The sequence below is a fragment of the Rhinatrema bivittatum genome, chromosome 5 (assembly GCF_901001135.1).
Source record: "Rhinatrema bivittatum chromosome 5, aRhiBiv1.1, whole genome shotgun sequence".
Taxonomy (NCBI): domain Eukaryota; kingdom Metazoa; phylum Chordata; class Amphibia; order Gymnophiona; family Rhinatrematidae; genus Rhinatrema; species Rhinatrema bivittatum.
The window spans coordinates 59,586,901-59,605,440 of record NC_042619.1 but is presented as its reverse complement, the minus strand read 5'-3'; the positions used below and the strand labels follow the sequence as shown (position 1 = coordinate 59,605,440).

General features: G+C 40.7%; 1 protein-coding gene and 1 long non-coding RNA gene across 5 annotated transcripts in view; one reads left to right on the top strand and one right to left on the bottom strand.

Moving 5' to 3' along the window:
• Window positions 1–8,815, top strand: part of LOC115091978 — a 234,768-nt gene extending 225,953 nt beyond the window's left edge. Inside the window, exon 3 of the long non-coding RNA XR_003856868.1 lies at window positions 8,419–8,815. This is a non-coding gene — a long non-coding RNA (uncharacterized LOC115091978). The remainder of the gene's footprint in view (window positions 1–8,418) is intronic.
• Window positions 1–18,540, bottom strand: part of CNTN5 (contactin 5) — a 2,626,638-nt gene that overhangs the window by 1,748,139 nt on the left and 859,959 nt on the right. The window lies entirely within an intron of this gene.

Genomic DNA, 18,540 nt, shown 5'->3' with positions numbered 1-18,540 from the left:
AGTGGTAAATTACAAAAATAAACTATATTGTGATATCAAAAAATCCAGTAACTACTTACAACATCATCTTGCCACTGCAAGCAAAGAGGAAAGGAGAAAATGGCAGTGAGCAAATGGTGGATCAGTAAAGTTTGTGTTGCTGCAAAGCCAGTCCAGCTAATGGAAAGTATAAGCAATAGCAGCAGTGAGAAAAAAAAGGGAGTCTTATCCCTAAACTTAAAAGGGACTTTTTTTGCCACAGAAAACCAGAGATGGAAACCTGCTCAACTCATAACAAATCAAAATTGGGAGAGCATGTACCACCACTGCCTGTTCCTCTCCCCCTCTCTCTCTTTCTTTGGAGCGGTGGAAAAAGGTAGGAGAGCCATCCAAGGCTGATGTTAGCAGAGAAGGGGCAAGGATAGAAGCAGAAGAAATGTAACACCCAAAACCAGCAGCACACTCCTCCATGATTACTGCTTGTCAGGTAATGGAGGCTGTATTTTCAAAAACTTATTCCAAGGAAGAATTGTTTCTTCAATTCTATAAATCAGAGGATATCAAAGATATCAAAGAGCTAAGTAGCCAAAGAGAATTTGGGACTTCTAGTCAGTGGTGTATTAGCCCAGGGATTCTCAAGCTGGTCCTTGGCAACCTCTCTCCTGCAGCCAGTTGGGTTAAATGTATATCCCTGGTAAATATGCATGAGAAATACAGTATTTATTTACATAGGAGGCAGTACATGTAAATAAATATGCATATTCATTACAGATATCCTGAAAACCTGATTGACTGGGGGCCCAAATACTGTTAATATAATCTTAGCCTCCAGTGAGGCAGCAGATGATTTTAACAGGGCTGAGGTTATACCTCAGCAAAGAGGAGGACCAAATCCAAGCCTGAGCTGCTAGCCTCTATATCAGGCCTCCTCCAGGGATTTCCTCTTGCTTTCCCCTGCCTAGGAATTTGAACCAATTTTGTTGGTGCTCTGTGTTCCTCATTTTCAGCCTTGGGGTGGCTATGGGTGGCTACTTTGCACCTCTCATGGAGCTTTGAGATTCCCATGCCGCTTTTGGTGCTTCATTCCCCTTTCATGTGCGTTGAGCTGTTCATGCCACGTGTGGTGCCACTTTGCCCCCTCTAGTGATGATTTGGGGGTGGGGGGGGTTCATTCCATTGTTCTTGATGCTCTTTGCCCCTGTTTTGGAGCTTTGAGGACTACTTGCCACTCATGCAGTTGCTTTGCTCCTTGCCACTCTTACTGCATGGAGAACACCTGCCCTTGCTGGTTCCGTTTTGCCCCATTACAGATCCTTGGGCTATTCATACTGGTTTTGGTGCCACATTGAAACTGTTTCAGTGCACTGGAGTTTCCTTCACCCTTCTGATATCTAGCCACATGTTTCATTAGAAATTATTTACAAAATCCCAATTTAGCTGGCTTAGCCACTAATCCAGTTACGTGGTGCCCACTAACTATATTTGGATATTCAGCAGTGCTAATTAAGTGGCTAAGTACCATTGTGAGTATCAGGCTCTATACTAATTTAGATGCCTATTTTTAGCCAAACTTAGAAATTTAAGAGGTCAATATTCAGCAGACTTGTGAACAAACTCAAGGTTTCAAATTCCATGCCACTTGCTCTGGATAAATTTTGCCGATAAGTCTTACTTGTCTAATGCTTACCTCGATAAAAAAGTATAAGGCGAGGAAGTATTCCACAGTGGCTGATATTCAGTGCTACCCATATACGTTTAGTTAGATAAGGCTGGCATGGTGTTAAGCAGATCTAAAGTGTTTCGGCAAACTTGCCAGGTTAACTTTAAACCTTACTTATTTCCTGCCAAATGTCTCTGCTAAAAAGTAACTCAGCTAAACCTATTTGGGAAACTTTAGAACATTTTTTTTCTCTGACCAGACTTACTGGCTAAGTTTATCTGGTTAGTGTTCAATATCAGTTTATTTTAAATAAGAAAAAGAAGTAGACAAAAAAAATTTATAGAAAGTTATAATTCAGTACCAGACACAGTGATGTCCCAAAATATATCTTTAAAATAAGTATTTTTTTTTAAGAGAAAGGACATCAAATGGGCTGCTATTGTATTAGCATTTCTCATTTTTATTTACTACTCCTAAAATCCGCCCACTTGAATACATTTCGGAAAATTGCAGGGTCAGCGCGTGATCCGATAAATAACATCTGCGTTATGGTGGACATTAGGGCTCTAACGCATTTTGATGAATGACCCTGCAAGTGAACTAACACAGCAACCACATTACTTTATCCTAGATGTTAAGAGCATTTGTGTGTTTCCCTGCTGTGACAGTGCATTCTTTCTTTTTTTTTTTTAAGAGCTTTTTCATTGAAGATTTTTCTTTGTATAATAAATAATGCCAGATAGGGCACATTTACACCTTGCCTCTACTTTTACTTTGTTGTTTTGTCTGTGTTTAAGCATGTCTTAGCTGTCAGGCCACCACAGCATTAGAAAAATCGAGTGGGGTTGCCTCAAAATGAAGCTGTATTAAGTAGGGATGTGCATTGGTTTAAAACAAAGTAAGAAATGTTAATGACATTTCCCATTTTGTTTTGTCTTTAAAATAAAATGGGAAAAAAAAATTCAATATTGTTTGTTTCATTAAAAAAAAAAAAAAAAAAGAAAAGGAAGTTCAGCCATCTGCCCTCTTCCCTAGTTAAAAAAACAAAACAAAAACAACCTGCTAATGCCCTAAATGAAGCCTACTTCCAGCATGGGGACATCCCTCGCAGCCCCTTCCGATTCCTCCATTCAACATCTTCCCCATCTGTGGTCTTCAATGGCAGGCACTGTTGGTATTCAAAATGGCTGCTCGTTGACCCTAAAATCAGCAGCAGTGAAGCAGTAAGGACTAGGAGTTGCCCCCGACTATTTAAGACCTATGGACGAGATAAAAAGTGGGATCGAAGCCTGGGAAGGCTCAGGGAGCATGCAACAAGACCTGGGGCGCTTTCATTTTCAAACTTTAACAGCGGGTGCTCAAGCGGCCTGGACCCACAATTTTCTTTCTGTTTTTTTGTTGTTGTTTTTTTTGCCCTCTGCTTTCATTTCATTAAATGAAATGAAACAAACAGCAAACCAAATGAAAAAAAACAATTAAGAAAAAATGAAGCAAAGTTTAGCAGGGCATACCCTTAGAGGATAACTTTCAAATAATTCAGCATGGCCCCATATATGTATAATTATGGTACTATGGAAATCTACTACTATATTTTATAATCTGTGCATATCACTTTAATGCAGATTAGAAAATACTCATATGTTTCTTTATATGCAAATATCTGCAATGTCTTGAAAGCACATATGTTTCTTACCTATCTTAAAAACATACATCCATGTAAATAGCGGGATTCAAACTTCAGTCTTTTGCAGGGGTCCTCAAACTTGTGAAAAGAGGGGGTCACATAGGGCATTTCAAATCAGCAAGAGGGCTGGGGTAGTTGGTGGAAAACCACCTTGAAGTTGGCTGAGCAGTAGGAAGGGTGGAGGGAGAGACATATCTTGTCCTTTTGATTTGAATTGCTGAGAAACAAGAGAGCCAGGGTTCCCAGGCATCTCTGCTTGTGTCTCTGCCATACCCATTTTTTCCTCTTGCCCTCCCATCTGTCCTTACTTCTCTTCCCTTCCCTTCACTTCACCTTCTCATTCTCTCCCTTCCCCCTGAATATCTTCCTCCAAATACCATTGAGCCTTGTGCCTGGGCCTTTCTTTGATGAAGCCACCAACGTCCAATCCAGTGAAGGGAGTGTGACTAGTGGGATACACCAGGGCTTGTCAATAGCAGCACTATTTTCAATATCTTTGATAGCAACATTTCTGAGAAAATTGAAGAAAATGTATGCTTGTTTACAGGTGATATGAAAATCTGTAAGAGCATAGATACACCAGAAGGGATGAAAAATTAGCAGACGATACAAAATTATTCAGAGTAGTTAAATCACAAGTGGGTTGTGATAAATTGCAAGAGGACCTTGGAGACTGGAAGATTGTGCATCTAAATGGCAGTTGAAATATAAGGTGGACAAGTGCAAGGTGATGTTAGGTTCCATATTAGGAGCTAGCACTCAGGAAAAAGATCTAGGTGTCACAGTGGATAATACGTTGAAATCATCAGCTCAGTGTGCTGCTGCACTCAAAATGTTGGGAATAATTAGGAAGGGAATGGTGAATAAAACTCAGGATGTCATAATGCCTCTGTATCGCTCCATTGTGAGACCGCACCTTGATTACTGTGTACAAGTCTTGTTGATACATCTCAAAAAAGATATAATTGCGATGGAGAAAGTACAGAGAAGGGCGACCAAAATGATAAAGGGGATGGAACGGCTGACCTAAGAGGAAAGGCTAAAGAAGTTAGGGCTGTTCTATTTGGAGAAGAGATGACTGATGGGGGATATGATAGAGGTCTACAAAAATCATGAAAGGTCTAGAACGGGTAAATGTGAATCAGTTTATTCACTTTTTTGGAAAATAGAAGGACTAGGGGGCACTTCATGAAGTTAGCAAGTAGCTCATTTAAAACTAATCAGAGAAAATTATTTTTCACGCAATGCATAGTTAAGCTCAGGAATTCATTGGCAGAGGTTGTGGTTACAGAAATTTGTATAATTGGATTTAAAAAAGGTTTGGATAAGTTCCTAGAGGAAAAATCCATAAACTGCTATTACGGTAATTAATAAGCAATAGTAGCTTGTAATTTATCTAATGTTTGGGTACTTGCCAGGGACTTGTGTCTTGGATTGGCTACAGTTGGAAATAGGATACTGGGCTTGATTGGCCCTTGGTCTGACCCAGTATGGTATATCTTATGTTCTTATGTTCATATGTAGGACAATATGCAAAATTAATGCACCAGACAAAATCAAGGAAATGCATTCAGATAGTTGGTTACTATTAGCTCTTAATTTTCACTTTTAATACTTAAAGCTCATTGGAATACTTGTTTAAATAAACAAGTTTTAATCATCTTCCTAAATATTAAAAAGTCACTCTCAATAAGAAAGTAAGAATTCAAGGAATTGCAGATTAGAGGAGCCTAATACTTGAAAGGTGAACTCTCTGGTACCCTCAAGAAAAATGTATTTTGGGGAGTCTTAATAAATCTTTCTGAGAGGATCTTAAGACTCTAGTTGGTTTATAAGGGGTTAGAAGATTTTCAAGAAATACTGGCCTATCCCTTGAAAAGGGTTTAATAAGCATGACAGAGGACTGTGACACTATGAAGTAGATGTTCAATCTGTCTAAATGGTTAAGAAACTATTTTAAAAAATCTTAACCTGACATATTCTAGCTGGATAAAGAGTTATTTATCTAGATTATAGCCAGTTAAGTTGGGGCATTCCAGGGATGGGGAGTAGGCATTCACAAGAGGAGTGGAGTTAGTTGGTTATCAGTTTTAAATTGTTCTTTGTATTATCCAAATATAGGGCATTACAATAGTCAATTTATGATAGAGCAAAACCACTGGTTAACATTTTTAGATTTGATTTAGCTAAGAAGAGTGATAATATGTGAATCATTTTCAGGCTGTTAAAAACAGACTTAGATAAGGTTGAAATCTGCTTTGACATTGTTAGCAAACTATTGAGCTGTATCCTGAGAATTTAACACCCTCAACTAAAGGTATAAGAACATTATTCATGGAGGGAATTAATTTTATATTTGATTTACATTTCCCAAATCATATGGCTTCTGACTTTTGTGGATTAACTTGTAGTTTATGCATTCATAGCCAGGTACTAATTTTGTCTAGGTTACAGCAGTTCTCATAACACTTTAAATTCCTTAGTATGAGTGACTATACAGAAGAGATAAGAGGATAGTAGTTGCTGTCAAGTCATTCTAGGCTATATTTGCCCTTCTGAAATTGCTCAAAATGGGGGAGTGCCACAGGATATAGGAATCATAGTAGGACACAAGGCACTTGGCTATCAAATTCAGACTTTTCATATGCATATAACATTCCACTTTCACGCTCACATTCAGGGAAAGGAAATGCTTCAGATTGCAGTATATCATTTCCCTTTCAAGAGGGGACACCAGCATATGTTTCTTAGGTAGCTTCAGGGGACGATGCTAGCTGGGTCTGAACCGGCAACAGCTGGGACATGAAGGGACAGATTCTTAGCAACAGAACCAACCAAGGGATTGGAAGTTAGCAGGGCCAGGAAATATGATAAACCAAAAATGGAGAAGATGACCACCCCACCAGCTCACAAGGACTGGATCGACAAAAGCTAGGCTAAAAGGGGAGTTGGGAAAAGCAGCTTGTTTACAGCAACCCGAAGGCTATTCAAGCTCTCTGGTAAGGTAAGCTCCATCCTTCCACGGTTAAACTCTGCTACTTGCTTGAAGTTCTAGCTTCTGCTTTGTTCGTCTGCCAAATGCTAACCTGCAGTCCCTGCCTTTGTTTCAAGCTCAGTCCCATCCTTTGCATCAAGTTGCAGTTCCAGCCATTGTGTTGAGTTCCAGTTCCCATGTAAAGCTCCTGCCGCAGTTTCCTGTACCCGTAAGTCCAACTCCAGTTCTCATTGCCAAGTCCCAAGGCTGCTCCAAGTTCGCAGTTCCAGTTTCTGCTTGAAGCTTCAATTCCAGTCACTGCTCTATGCCTCTAATTCTAGTTTCTGCTTGGAATTTCAGTTACAGTTTTCACTCTGTGCTCCTAATTCTAGCTTCATGTTCCAGCTTCCAACTCCAAATCCAGCACCAAAGTTCTTGTTCCAAATCCAACTGTCGCATGTCCCATCTGCGGCAGCCCCAAGTCTGGGCCCACTTACCCTCGGCATCCAGCTCCCACTCCTGGTTCATCCTTCCTCGCGACTGTGGGCAGCCGGGGATGGCAAAGCCTCATCTGCCATCTCCGGCTCCACCGCAGTTTGCATGGTCATTTTTAACCTGCAAATATACAAGTAAACTTGAGTGTACAATGAAGCTCATGAGTCAGCACAATGTACATGACAGTTAATTGGCAGTGTGACCTTCACCTGTAGGGTAGAAATAGAGAGTCCAAGTTGGTCATAATTCTACACATAGCATAGAATTTTGTTTTCCATGATACATAAAATGATGTAAGCCTACATATTAAGCTGCAAAATCACATGATGGTAGCGAGAAAACAGCTACAACCAAAGTATATATAGCTATTGTCAAAGAGATATTAGGAGTGATAGGGCCAAAAATGTGAAGTGACAAAGAGAGCAAGAAAAGGACAAAAGAATAGAAATATGGGTGAAATAACTGACCTACCATCGATACTGGTTAAGAGAACACATATAGTGACTAGTATGTTGTGGAAACCTAAAACTTTGTATGTGTGATATAAACTTACACTTGTATTTATGCTCATATTTATAACATTTCTGCCTTGCAAGTCTTATCTTTGCTCAGTTTTCATGACGTTCTAATTACATACATATGTGCATCTTAATGTATGAGATATATTCCCTGAAAAATGTCGTCCCATGTACATGGTGTCTAAGTACTAGTCCAACACTCCATTGCAATGTTACATTCAAAAACTAGACTTTGGTATATACTAACAGACCCAATGATACATATGAATATGTATCCTCTTCAAACTGCATTTCCTCCCAGATCAGCTGAATAAGTTCTGGCTCCGGCCTCTACAGCTGGCAGAACTTGGTCATCAGATGCTTACTACCATGAGGAATGCATGCTTGCCTGGGGGAAACACCATCTTATGAACCATTTGTAATAGTCCATTATTTCTGATCACAGTAGACACTTCCTACTATCACTTCCTTATTGCATTTCTCCCCCAAGCATCTTCTCTTTCTTCTCTAATATCACCGGCAACCAATCCGTCTCTTCGCTCTTCCCTTGGTGGGACTAGAATTACAATTTAATAACAGCGAGCCCATTTTTGCTAGATTTGTATCCCATTCAAGATGTCTCATGTTGTTTATATAGTGGTTTGTCCATGCTACATTCTTTTCATAGATAAAACTAGAAGAGAATTTTGGAGAAGAATAATTGAATATTGGAGCTGCAGAACTATGATGAAAAGTGACGCTCTGATGGTTGACCATTGTATTGAGATTCACCATTCAGCTGAGGAAATGTGGTGGAGCTTTACTGACTGCATCAAATCATCTCTTCATGGTGATGATTTGAATGGTAAACTTCTAAGAATGAAAAACATTGGATTTTCAATTTACAGAGTGTAACTGCCAATGGAATTAGTGCAGAAACTGAATGGTTAATATGTTGATTGATGGATAGTATGTTTTGTAATATAATGTAGAGAATTACCAGTGAATGAGATGTGATATATATAAGAAAATGTAAGTTGGTCATGCGATATTTGTCTTTGCGTGTGATTGTAAGTCTGATTTTAGTATAAAAAGACACCAATACAGTGTTGGTTTTTTAAATTTATAGGTCCCCTGATGCAGCATCAGCTGAAACACTGATGTGGGAAAAGTATGAAAGATTCACAATTATGAGGCAGTATGACATGGAGGCAACAAACTGTGGAAAATTTTAAGCTAAGTGTCTTTTTGCATCTGAGTGCTGTGATTCATCTCTCATGGACTATTTTAAACATTTATGAAGTGTAGACAAAGAAAGGTACAAATTCAGCTGCCATGCAACTCTGCTAGTTAGCCAGTTATATATAACCAGCTGAATATACCCAGTTATCTAAACATTAGTTGGTTATGTAACCAGCTAACTTTAGGGAGTCCCTTTAGCCTCATCAGAAATGGCCAGATAAATCAGCTGGCTAACTAAATATCGAGTTAGCTGGTTAATTTATCCAGCCAACTTGACTTCTTCCCAATCCACCCATTCCCTGCCCCTGACTTGTCCAGCAGAAAACTTAGCTGGCTAAGCCACTTAGGAGGCTAAGTGGTACCTGCTGACTGTAGCCTGATATTCAGCGGTGCCACTTAGCCAGCTAAGGGCCTCATTTTCTAAAGTATTGCAGGCCTGCGATACTTTAGGGAATGAGGGGCCGAAACGGGGGGTGGGCCTGCGCTAGCTGGCAGTGATCACACAGTCGTGGTGCGATCGCTGCCGGTTTCGCTCCCAATAGCGCCACCATAGAAGGTGTAGCTATTGGGCGTGAACTCAGACGCGAAAAGGGCCTTACCTTTTCGTCGTCCGCGGCGTCTTCGCAGAGTCGGCCCCGATGTCGCCCCGACTCCTCCTCTTCGGGGTGGACTCCACCCCCATTTCAGTATCGCACGCGATAAGGGACTTTTCGAGTGCGAAACGTCCCTTATCGCGTGCGATCCGGATGGAAAATGAGGCCTTAAGTGCCACTTTAAATATTGGACTCAGTATTGATTCACATAAATCAGCAATTTGAATATATAAAAGAAAAACAAAAAAGACTTGGTGCAGATGATGACAATAATGCATGAGGCGCTGTGAGATTATGTAATCTCAGCAGCCCATTTGATGCCCTTTCTCTTCAAAAAAATACTTATTTTAAAGATATATTTTGTGACACCACTGTGTCTGGTACTGAATTATAACTTTCTATTAATTTTTTTTGTCTATTTCTTTTTCTTATTTAAAATAAATTGATATTGAGCACTAATCAGATAAACCTAGCCAGTAAGTCTGGTTAGAGAAAAAAATGTTCTAAAGTTTCCCAAATAGGTTTATCTGAGTTACTTTTTAGCAGAGACATTTGGCAGGAAATAAGTAAGGTTTAAAGTTAACCTGGCAAGTTTGCCATAACACTTTAGATCTGCTTAACACCATGACCAGCCTTATCTAACTAAACGGATATGGGTAGCACTGAATATCAGCCACTGTGGAATACTTCCTCGTCTTATACTTTTTTATCGAGGTAAGCATTAGACAAGTAAGACTTATCTGCAAAATTTATCCAGAGCAAGTGGCATGGAATTTGAAACCTTGAGTTTGTCCACAAGTCTGCTGAATATTGACCTCTTAAATTTCTAAGTTTGGCTAAAAATAGGCATCTAAATTAGTATAGAGCCTGATACTCACTAGAGATGTGCATTCGTTTTTGCCGAATTGGAAAATTGCAACGAAATTGTCCAATTCGGCATGTTTCAGGGAGCCCGAAAAAAATCAGGCTTCTCCCATTTTTTCGCAAAAATTCATTTTTCCGATTAGTGCACACTAACGGGAGTCAGTGCACGCTAACTTCCCGTTAGTGCGTGCTAACTCCCGTTACTGCGCACTAACAAAAAGTAACAAAAAGTAACGGTTTTTGTTAGTGCGCGCTAACAGGAGTTAGCGCGCACTAACTAAAAATCGATTTTTCGCGAAAAAAAAGACCCGAACCAAAAAAAAATGACATTTTCCATGGCGGCCGAAAAACGAAGAACGACACGAACACAAAAAACAATGCACATCTCTAATACTCACAATGGTACTTAGCCACTTAAGTGGCACTGCTGAATATCCAAATATAGTCAGTGGGCACCACTTAACTGGATAAGTGGCTAAGCCAGCTAAGGTATTAGCTGACTAAGGCAGGGGCAGAAAATGGGCACATTGGGGAGGAGTCAAGTGGCCAGATAAATTAACCAGCTAAATTGAAATAGGCTGGCTGAATTATATAGCCAACTCTGGTCGAGCCATAGATCTGTCCTAAATTTAGCCAGTTATACATAACTGGCTGGGTATATTAAGTGGTGTGGCTACACAACTGAATATATATTAATTAGCGAGTTAAGTAGGATTGTCTAACAGAGCCACATGGCAGCTGAATACAGACATTATATTTTCTAAGCTGTGATAAGCATTTAACATGCGAAAAAATAGCATTTATCATAAGTAACAATATTTATCATGAAATACTGTATGCTTAATGAGGTAATATTTTCCTTAAAAAACTGCATGTACTTAATGAGCTGCATTGCAAATGTATGCAAAGTAGCTTTTTCATACCTTATTTCATGCAATCAAAATAACACAGCTTTACTAAAATAATGTATGCTTTATTTTTTCTAAAAAGTTACCTTCAACTCAGGAGTTGTAGCTAATTTTTCTCAGAGGCATCGGGATGCTAATGTCTCGGAATGCTAACATGCATCCCCATTGCATTGTGCCACCAGGACAGGTGCCTGGGCGCACTTTAGGAAAGCAGGTGCTGAACACTCAGCACCCACTTTCAGCACATATTTTGTTTTTTTTTGCATCGGTCCCTTTGTCTTTAGCTGTATAGAGGAATGGACTCTATAAGTGATTAAACCATGTGAGATTTCATCAAAAGCATGCACTAATAGAGATTGTGTCTGTCTGAAAGCATGGGACAGAACCTGGCTTTAGGGAGGGTATCAGAGGTCAGAAGAATCAGTCTCGACTCTGAGTTTTCTCACACAAAAAATACTTTTTATTATTTACAGCCTGCTTACCTTGGCTGTTTCTGTCTCAAAAAGATAGAATTTGCTAACATACACATTCTTTGGGTACTGTCTGGTGTTTCCTCCTTTCAGTCCTGGGCCTTTCTGTTGCTCTGTGGACAAGTATTTATTCCCCTCACCAAGTATATTAGTGGGTGGGGACAATCTTGTGGAAGTCATCTTGATGTATCATGCAAAGGGATAATTTAGTCCCTTATGAGAGAGAAATACCATTATCCATTTATGATTTATAGCATATAGTTTTGTGCTTAAGTTTACTGAGAAACATACTGTATTTCAGCTCTCGCTTCACAGTCCCCTGTTCCCCCCTTTTCCTAGTATGATCAGAAACTAGTAGAGAGAGACAAAGAGCAAGTTATACTCCATTATTAGATCAGGACATAGCTTGTTGGAAAATACAGACATTATAGGCTTCTGGGCTGTTAGATGGCCCCGTCTATAGCCTTCATAGCCCACAGTCCCTGTTTCCTTCACAAATTCCTCAACAGCTCACACTTCTTCTCTTTTCCTCCTAACATGAGCTTGAACCCTTCAAGGTCACAGATACAATTTGTAGCCCTGCAAACAGAATGTTCAGAGCTGAAATACCTGGCAATTGCCCAGATTCAGTTTATGGTAAAACTTGTTTACAGTATAACCTGCACATCAGTTTTATAGAGTTTATAGATACAAGTATATTTTTAACTTTTTGGGCACACATTCTTATCTATAGTAGTATTTTGCTTGCTGTCTGAGATAATGGTTGTATGATTTGTTTTTCTTTATTTATTTTAAAGCATTTATATTCTGCTGATCTACAAAACATGACATTTATGAAATTCATGCAAATTTGGGTTATTATTTTGTGGTGTCCAAAAGAATATTTTTAGGATTAGAGAAATATAGAGCAAGTGGTCCCACATGTGAGAGAGAATGATGTATAAAATGACAGTTAGTAGTAGTGAGTGTAAAAGATAAGAAATCCACCATTAGTCTCGACATTTGCAGCAGTTGTTCTAATCAGTTATTTTGGAAAAACTTCAAAAGAGTTAGAGAACAAAGAGATCTATACAGTACATGTCCAAAACACAGATATATAACACCCATGTACACAGTCGGACCTACAGATTCCTGTTAAAAGCTATAGATTAGCACAATCTTCTTGGAAAAGACCCCGAATCCCTTGCGCAGGGATTACAACAAATTTAAGTCAGACAATTACAACTAAGATAACTTACAGTGGGGTGCACCATTACAGTTTTACAGTATTAGGCAATAGTGAATATAACTTTTGGTCCTTAAACAGAAGTTCAGGTACTTAGCTCAAGAGAAACGGGGTGTCAATATAAAATACCTGGCTGAAGAGCCAGGCCTTTCCTTTTTTCTTAAAAGTGAGGAAGCACTGCTCACATCGAAGGAATAGTGGTCTTTTGTTCCATATTTTTGGTGCATTACGGTAATTGTGGCATAAAATATTTCACACAAACTATCATTCTATTAACGCACTCAGGTGAGATGAGAAACCATCATAATGCAGTTAAATGCCACCTTCTTTTCAGGATGAATGAAACTCAAAGGTATAATCACGAATCTCTAATAGATGGTGCTGTTTTCTTATTGAAAAAATACCTTTTATGCAAAAATTAATCACAGAATGTATGCAAATAAAATATGTATTGCACTGTGCAGCAGCAGATCCAAACCTGACACAGTCCCCGTGTTTCACCAAACTGCTCATCATTCTAGGAGTTTGAAAGAAATGCATCTATTTTTTTGGCACAGGCTTTTACAGCAGGGGTATCCTAAATTCATTAAGAGAGCATATCATATAGAGCTTTATACTCCGATAGAGTGTATTTGCTGCAGTATAAATCACCATGCACACATCCACATGACGTATTTGTGCTTAGGTATTCTAATATATCATCTGTGATTGCCTCTAGCATACACCAACATTGGCATGTATTATCATGCATCCCATATTTAAAGAAGCTCCTTTGATGGCATATTTATGTACATTGTGCTAACCTTAGGGACTATATTGGGAGAGCATCTTTACTGATGCCATCCCTGTGGATTGTGGTGATTATGCATGCTGAAGATGTGATATTTGTGCTTTCACTCTGGAGGGATATGAATGGCAACATCTTTGTTTATCAAAAGACTTTTCATAATACATATACTGATTGTAAATGTCATTTATGTGATTCTGTGTCCCTGTCCTCAACTTTATATCAGATGCACTAAATATCTATGTGAGATCAGTTAAGAGAGTTTTGTAGCTGCATCCAGATTAATAAGGACTAGGCACCTGTTGTCAAACATTGCTTGTGCAAAAAACTTGTGTTCGCTGATCTATGATGATCCACTTCTGAGCATGTGTAAGTGCCACAAAGAAGAGGTGATTTGTAATCTCTTCTGAACTGTAGAAAATGATATGGATTTTTTCATTTAACACCATTTAATCCAAGGATGGATTTAAGATTTTTCATCTTCTAGGTGTACCCTGTAACTTTTGGGCAGTGACTCTTCCACTATGGTGGCTAAGGTGGCTATTAGAACAAGGGGTGCCTGCTGTTACTCTGGCAGTCCACAAAAGAGAGGTTATGAGAGGAAAATCTGCCCTCCTTTCTGTAAGGTCTTCCAATAACAGGAACCAAGGGACCCAACCAGTCTCCCAAGGTAGAGAGGGAAGGCAGGGTCTTTAGAAGTATAATACTCAGATAAATTCAATGTTAAATTAAAGAAAACAGTTTATTTAGCCATTTTGATCATCAAGCAAGTAGTGTAAATCAGCAAGTCAACATCTTGTAAACTTTTGAAAATAACATTCAATGCAGAAAGAACTGTGAATCACTAAAGGGTCGCTTTTAAGACCTGCGCGCGCGCATCCATGTGTGTGCAGTTCCCAGCAGGTGCTCATGGACATGCCAATTTTATAACATGCGCGTGGTGACGCACACGTTATAAAATATTATATCCATGCACATATGCAGGCGGGTGTTGTCCAACGCGCAGGGGGGATTAAAAAAAAAAAATACGTGCGGCGATGTGAGCAGTTCCCTATAAGCCTTCCTACTCTGCCTCCCTTTTCCCATCTCCTCCCAGACCCCTAAAACCCCTTTCTATGCCATTTTTTTAAATTGCGGAACTTACTTCATCTGAATAGATGAAGTAAGTTCCGCACGCTGGCTGGCTGCCTGTGCACATTTCCCCAGGACAGGGCCTAATGGCCACTGTCCCAGCTGGCCTCTGTCCCATCCCTGCCCACCCAGACCCTGCCCCTGGCCTACCCCTTTGATGGAGCCAGGCACTTCTGCGCTTATTGGGAGACAGGGCCGGTGCAAGGGGATTTGGCGCCCTAGGCGAGCCTTCTCCCTTGCGCCCCCCTGTTGCCCCGCCACCCCCCGGTCTCGGCCCCGATTCCTACCTCATTCTCGATCACGTTGACTGTGTGGTTTTCCGGTCACAAACAGGTTGGGCACTGCTCGCGGCCCGCCAAATCTCCACTCCTCTTTGCCACCGCTTGCGGCCCCATATGACTCGCACCCAGTGGCGCACCAAGGGTCTCCGGCACCCAGGGGCCAATGCATTTGTGTGCCTCTCCAGCATCCCCCCTTAATCCTTCTTGTACTAATGCTTAAGATCACAGAAAATCAGTGGCGTCGCTAGACAGAAAAATTTGGGAGGGGGGGGAGCCAAAATGACATTTCTTCATCACACCCACCTCTATAGCATGGATCGTGCTTTCAAATTGGTTATTAAAAAAAAGTGTTAATAAAAAAGTTCAAAGGCTCTTCTGGGTAATTTTAAAAAGCTGGCCAGTTTCACACTATAAAATTATTTGATAGCCTCATTCAACTAATTCTATGTGGCTATGAGAGTGAAGTCTGGAATTTATAGGAAGGGACAGAATGTCAATACAAATCCTGCATCTTCAGTTCCCTAACTCTGTGCATCCACTGAAATTCCCCTAAACAATGGAGCTTGGATGTTTCCCTTACAGCTCATCATACTAAAAGATATTTTCAAATTCTGGTGTCACCTCACAGTAACAGTAGCACAAACACCTTCCACTGCCAGGCACATTGTGAACTAACACAAAACCCCGCCAAAAGGACACTCAAAATCTATACTGCAATCCCATCGTAACATAACAGTAATAACACCAAGGACTCAAACAACAATAACCCTACCTGTGAAAAAGCAAGATTAAATATTACACTGGGTCCTAGAATACCAATACACCACCTACTGAGGAAACAAAACAAACCCGATTGCTAATGATCCCTATACAGACACTATATGCAAGCAGAATCTCTCATCATGGTCACACATACAGAGCAGAGACAGACTTCTCATCAAATAAAGCCACATAAAGTATAAACAGAAATGTGCAGACAAAAACTGAACTGTAAAACGCATCACGCCAGACTCTATACAGTGTAACAATGGAAAAACAAAACTTTCACCATTCCTTGTGAAACAAATCAATAATATAAAGATCTACAAATCATTAATCATAATTATAAAACCATACAAATAAGATAATTTCAAAACAGCTGATGAATAGAATATCCAATAATTAAAGATTAATGAACATTTTGAAAGCTTTACCAAACACCAATAAAATATTTCAAACAGCAGACACATCACATACTACCCAATAATTAAAATGGTAGTCAATCAAGAAAAATGAACTTAAAAAGCCACCTTTACTTACCCCTCTCCAGCAGTTCTCCTACTCCTTTCCCTTGCAGGCCATACCAGAAGCAGCAGTAGCTGCTGAAGCTGTCCTCACAGTCCTCTTCCTTAGGGACCATAACCAGTCTCTTCTCTCTCTCTCACACACACACACACACGTCACACCCTCAGGACCAGTTTCTGTCTCTCACACATCACTCATCTCCCCAACCAGTCTCTCTCTCTCTCTCTCTCTCTCTCACACACACACATACCAGTCACCTCTCTGGCTAGTCTCTCTCATTCACACAATGCTCTCGCTCTCTCTTACTAACACTCAGGCTTTCAATCACATTCATGCTCTCTCTATTTCACTTACACACAAGCTCTCAATCACACACGTTCTATCTCACTTACAAACAGGCTCAATCACACACATGTCCTCTCTCACAGCCACAAGCCAGCCAAAAACATGCTCCATCTCTCTCGCACACACACACTGACACACACAAGCACCCTCCCTGACTCACATATACACCACACACATACAGAATCACTCTCCCTGTCTCACATACACATTACACTCACAGAAGCACCTTGCTTTCAGACTTACAGCATTTTTCACTTTTACTAAAAGTGAAAGTGATGCTCCCAACCATTAAATAAGAAAACCACATTCCTATCAGAAGGCGAAATGACACCCTTCCTTCAGGTTCTGTCCTCCCAAGGGACAGCCACCTACACCTTCTCTTGTTTTATGCTTTCAGGCAATAAAGCAAGTGTGTTTCTTCAAACTATCAGTCGTATGATTATTCATGTGGGAGATATGGAACAGAAAGACATCCTTAGTCAGCTTCCCTTTTAAATGGGAAGACTCCAGTCTTAGTCATTTAAAAATATACATTTTCTAAAGGCTTAAAAGAAAAAAAAAAAGCAAAACTGTTTCAGATTGGAGCTATTCTAGTCTTCATGCTTAAATTATGCTTAAAAAAAAAAAAACCCCACCTGCATCAGTATCTTAAATTTGTGATTTTGCTGAGATGAACATTTTAAATACTTTAATTTTTTTTTTTTACTTTAGTATTTGTCTCTACCCACTTTGTTAAATTTTATTTTCCAGCAGAGGGATTCTTAAAATTTAGTAATTTCATCTTTCATCCAACTTTTCAACAAAATCAGCACAAAAGTTGAGGTATATGTATTATCACATTTCATTTTTTTAAAATGGCAGATTCCTTTCTCACATACACACACACACACACACACAGAAGCTCCATTCCTTTCTTACATATACATCACATCACATACACACACACACACACAGAGAAGCTCCATTCCTTTCTTACATATACATCACATCACATACACACACACAGAAGCTCCATTCCTTTCTTACATATACATCACATCACATACACACACACACAGAGAAGCTCCATTCCTTTCTTACATATACATCACATCACATACACACACACACAGAGAAGCTCCATTCCTTTCTTACATATACATCACATCACATACACACACACAGAAGCTCCATTCCTTTCTTACATATACATCACATACACATACACACACACACACACACACAAAGAAGCTCCATTCCTTTCTTACATACATATCACATCACATACACACACACACACACACACACAGAAGCTCCATTCCTTTCTTACATATACATCACATACACATACACATACAGAAAGAAGATCGGCGCAGCCGGTCTAGCTGATCACGTGGCCGAAGAAAGGAAGATAAGTGCAGCCGGAGACCAGGCACCGAGATTTAGGGTGCGCCGCGGCAGGCAGCCAGCCAGCCCCCGACTCGCCCTGCCTCCCCCCCAGTGCTACCCTCCCGACGCCCCCCCTGGTGGTCCAGCGGAGGGCCCGGAGCGATCTGCCGCTCCCGGGGCCTCGGCAGCCACTAAGCAAAATGGCGCCGTTACCTTCAGCCCCTGTCACATGGTAGGGGCTAAAGGTCACCGGCGCCATTTTGCTTAGTGGCAGCAGAGGCCCCGGGAGCGGCAGATCGCTCTCGGGACCTCAGCTGGACCACTAGGGGGGGCGTCGGGAGGGTGGCTCTGGGGGGAGGGGAGGCAGGGCGAGTTGGAAGCTGGCTGTCTGCCGCGGCGCACCCTAAATCTCGGCGCTTGGTCTCCATCTAGGCGAGTCGAAGGCTGGCAGAATTTTGAAAGGGCACTTTTTGCCCTTTCAAAATTCTGCTGCCTGCCGCGGCGCCCCCTAAGTCTCGGCACCCTAGGCACAGGCCTAGCTCGCCTAGTGGTTCCGCCGGCCCTGTTGGGAGATACTCACGTGGCCGGGCCATTTTTAAAATGCGCTCAACGCGCAAGGCCTGGCCACGAGTGTATCCCCCAGTTTTTTCACAAGCTGGGCTTTTAAAATTTGGGCATTAGCTCTTCCAGGTGGAGTCTAGTATTGCTCAGTCTCCTCACGCTGTCGAGCCTTGATGAATCTTTGCCTCTGGC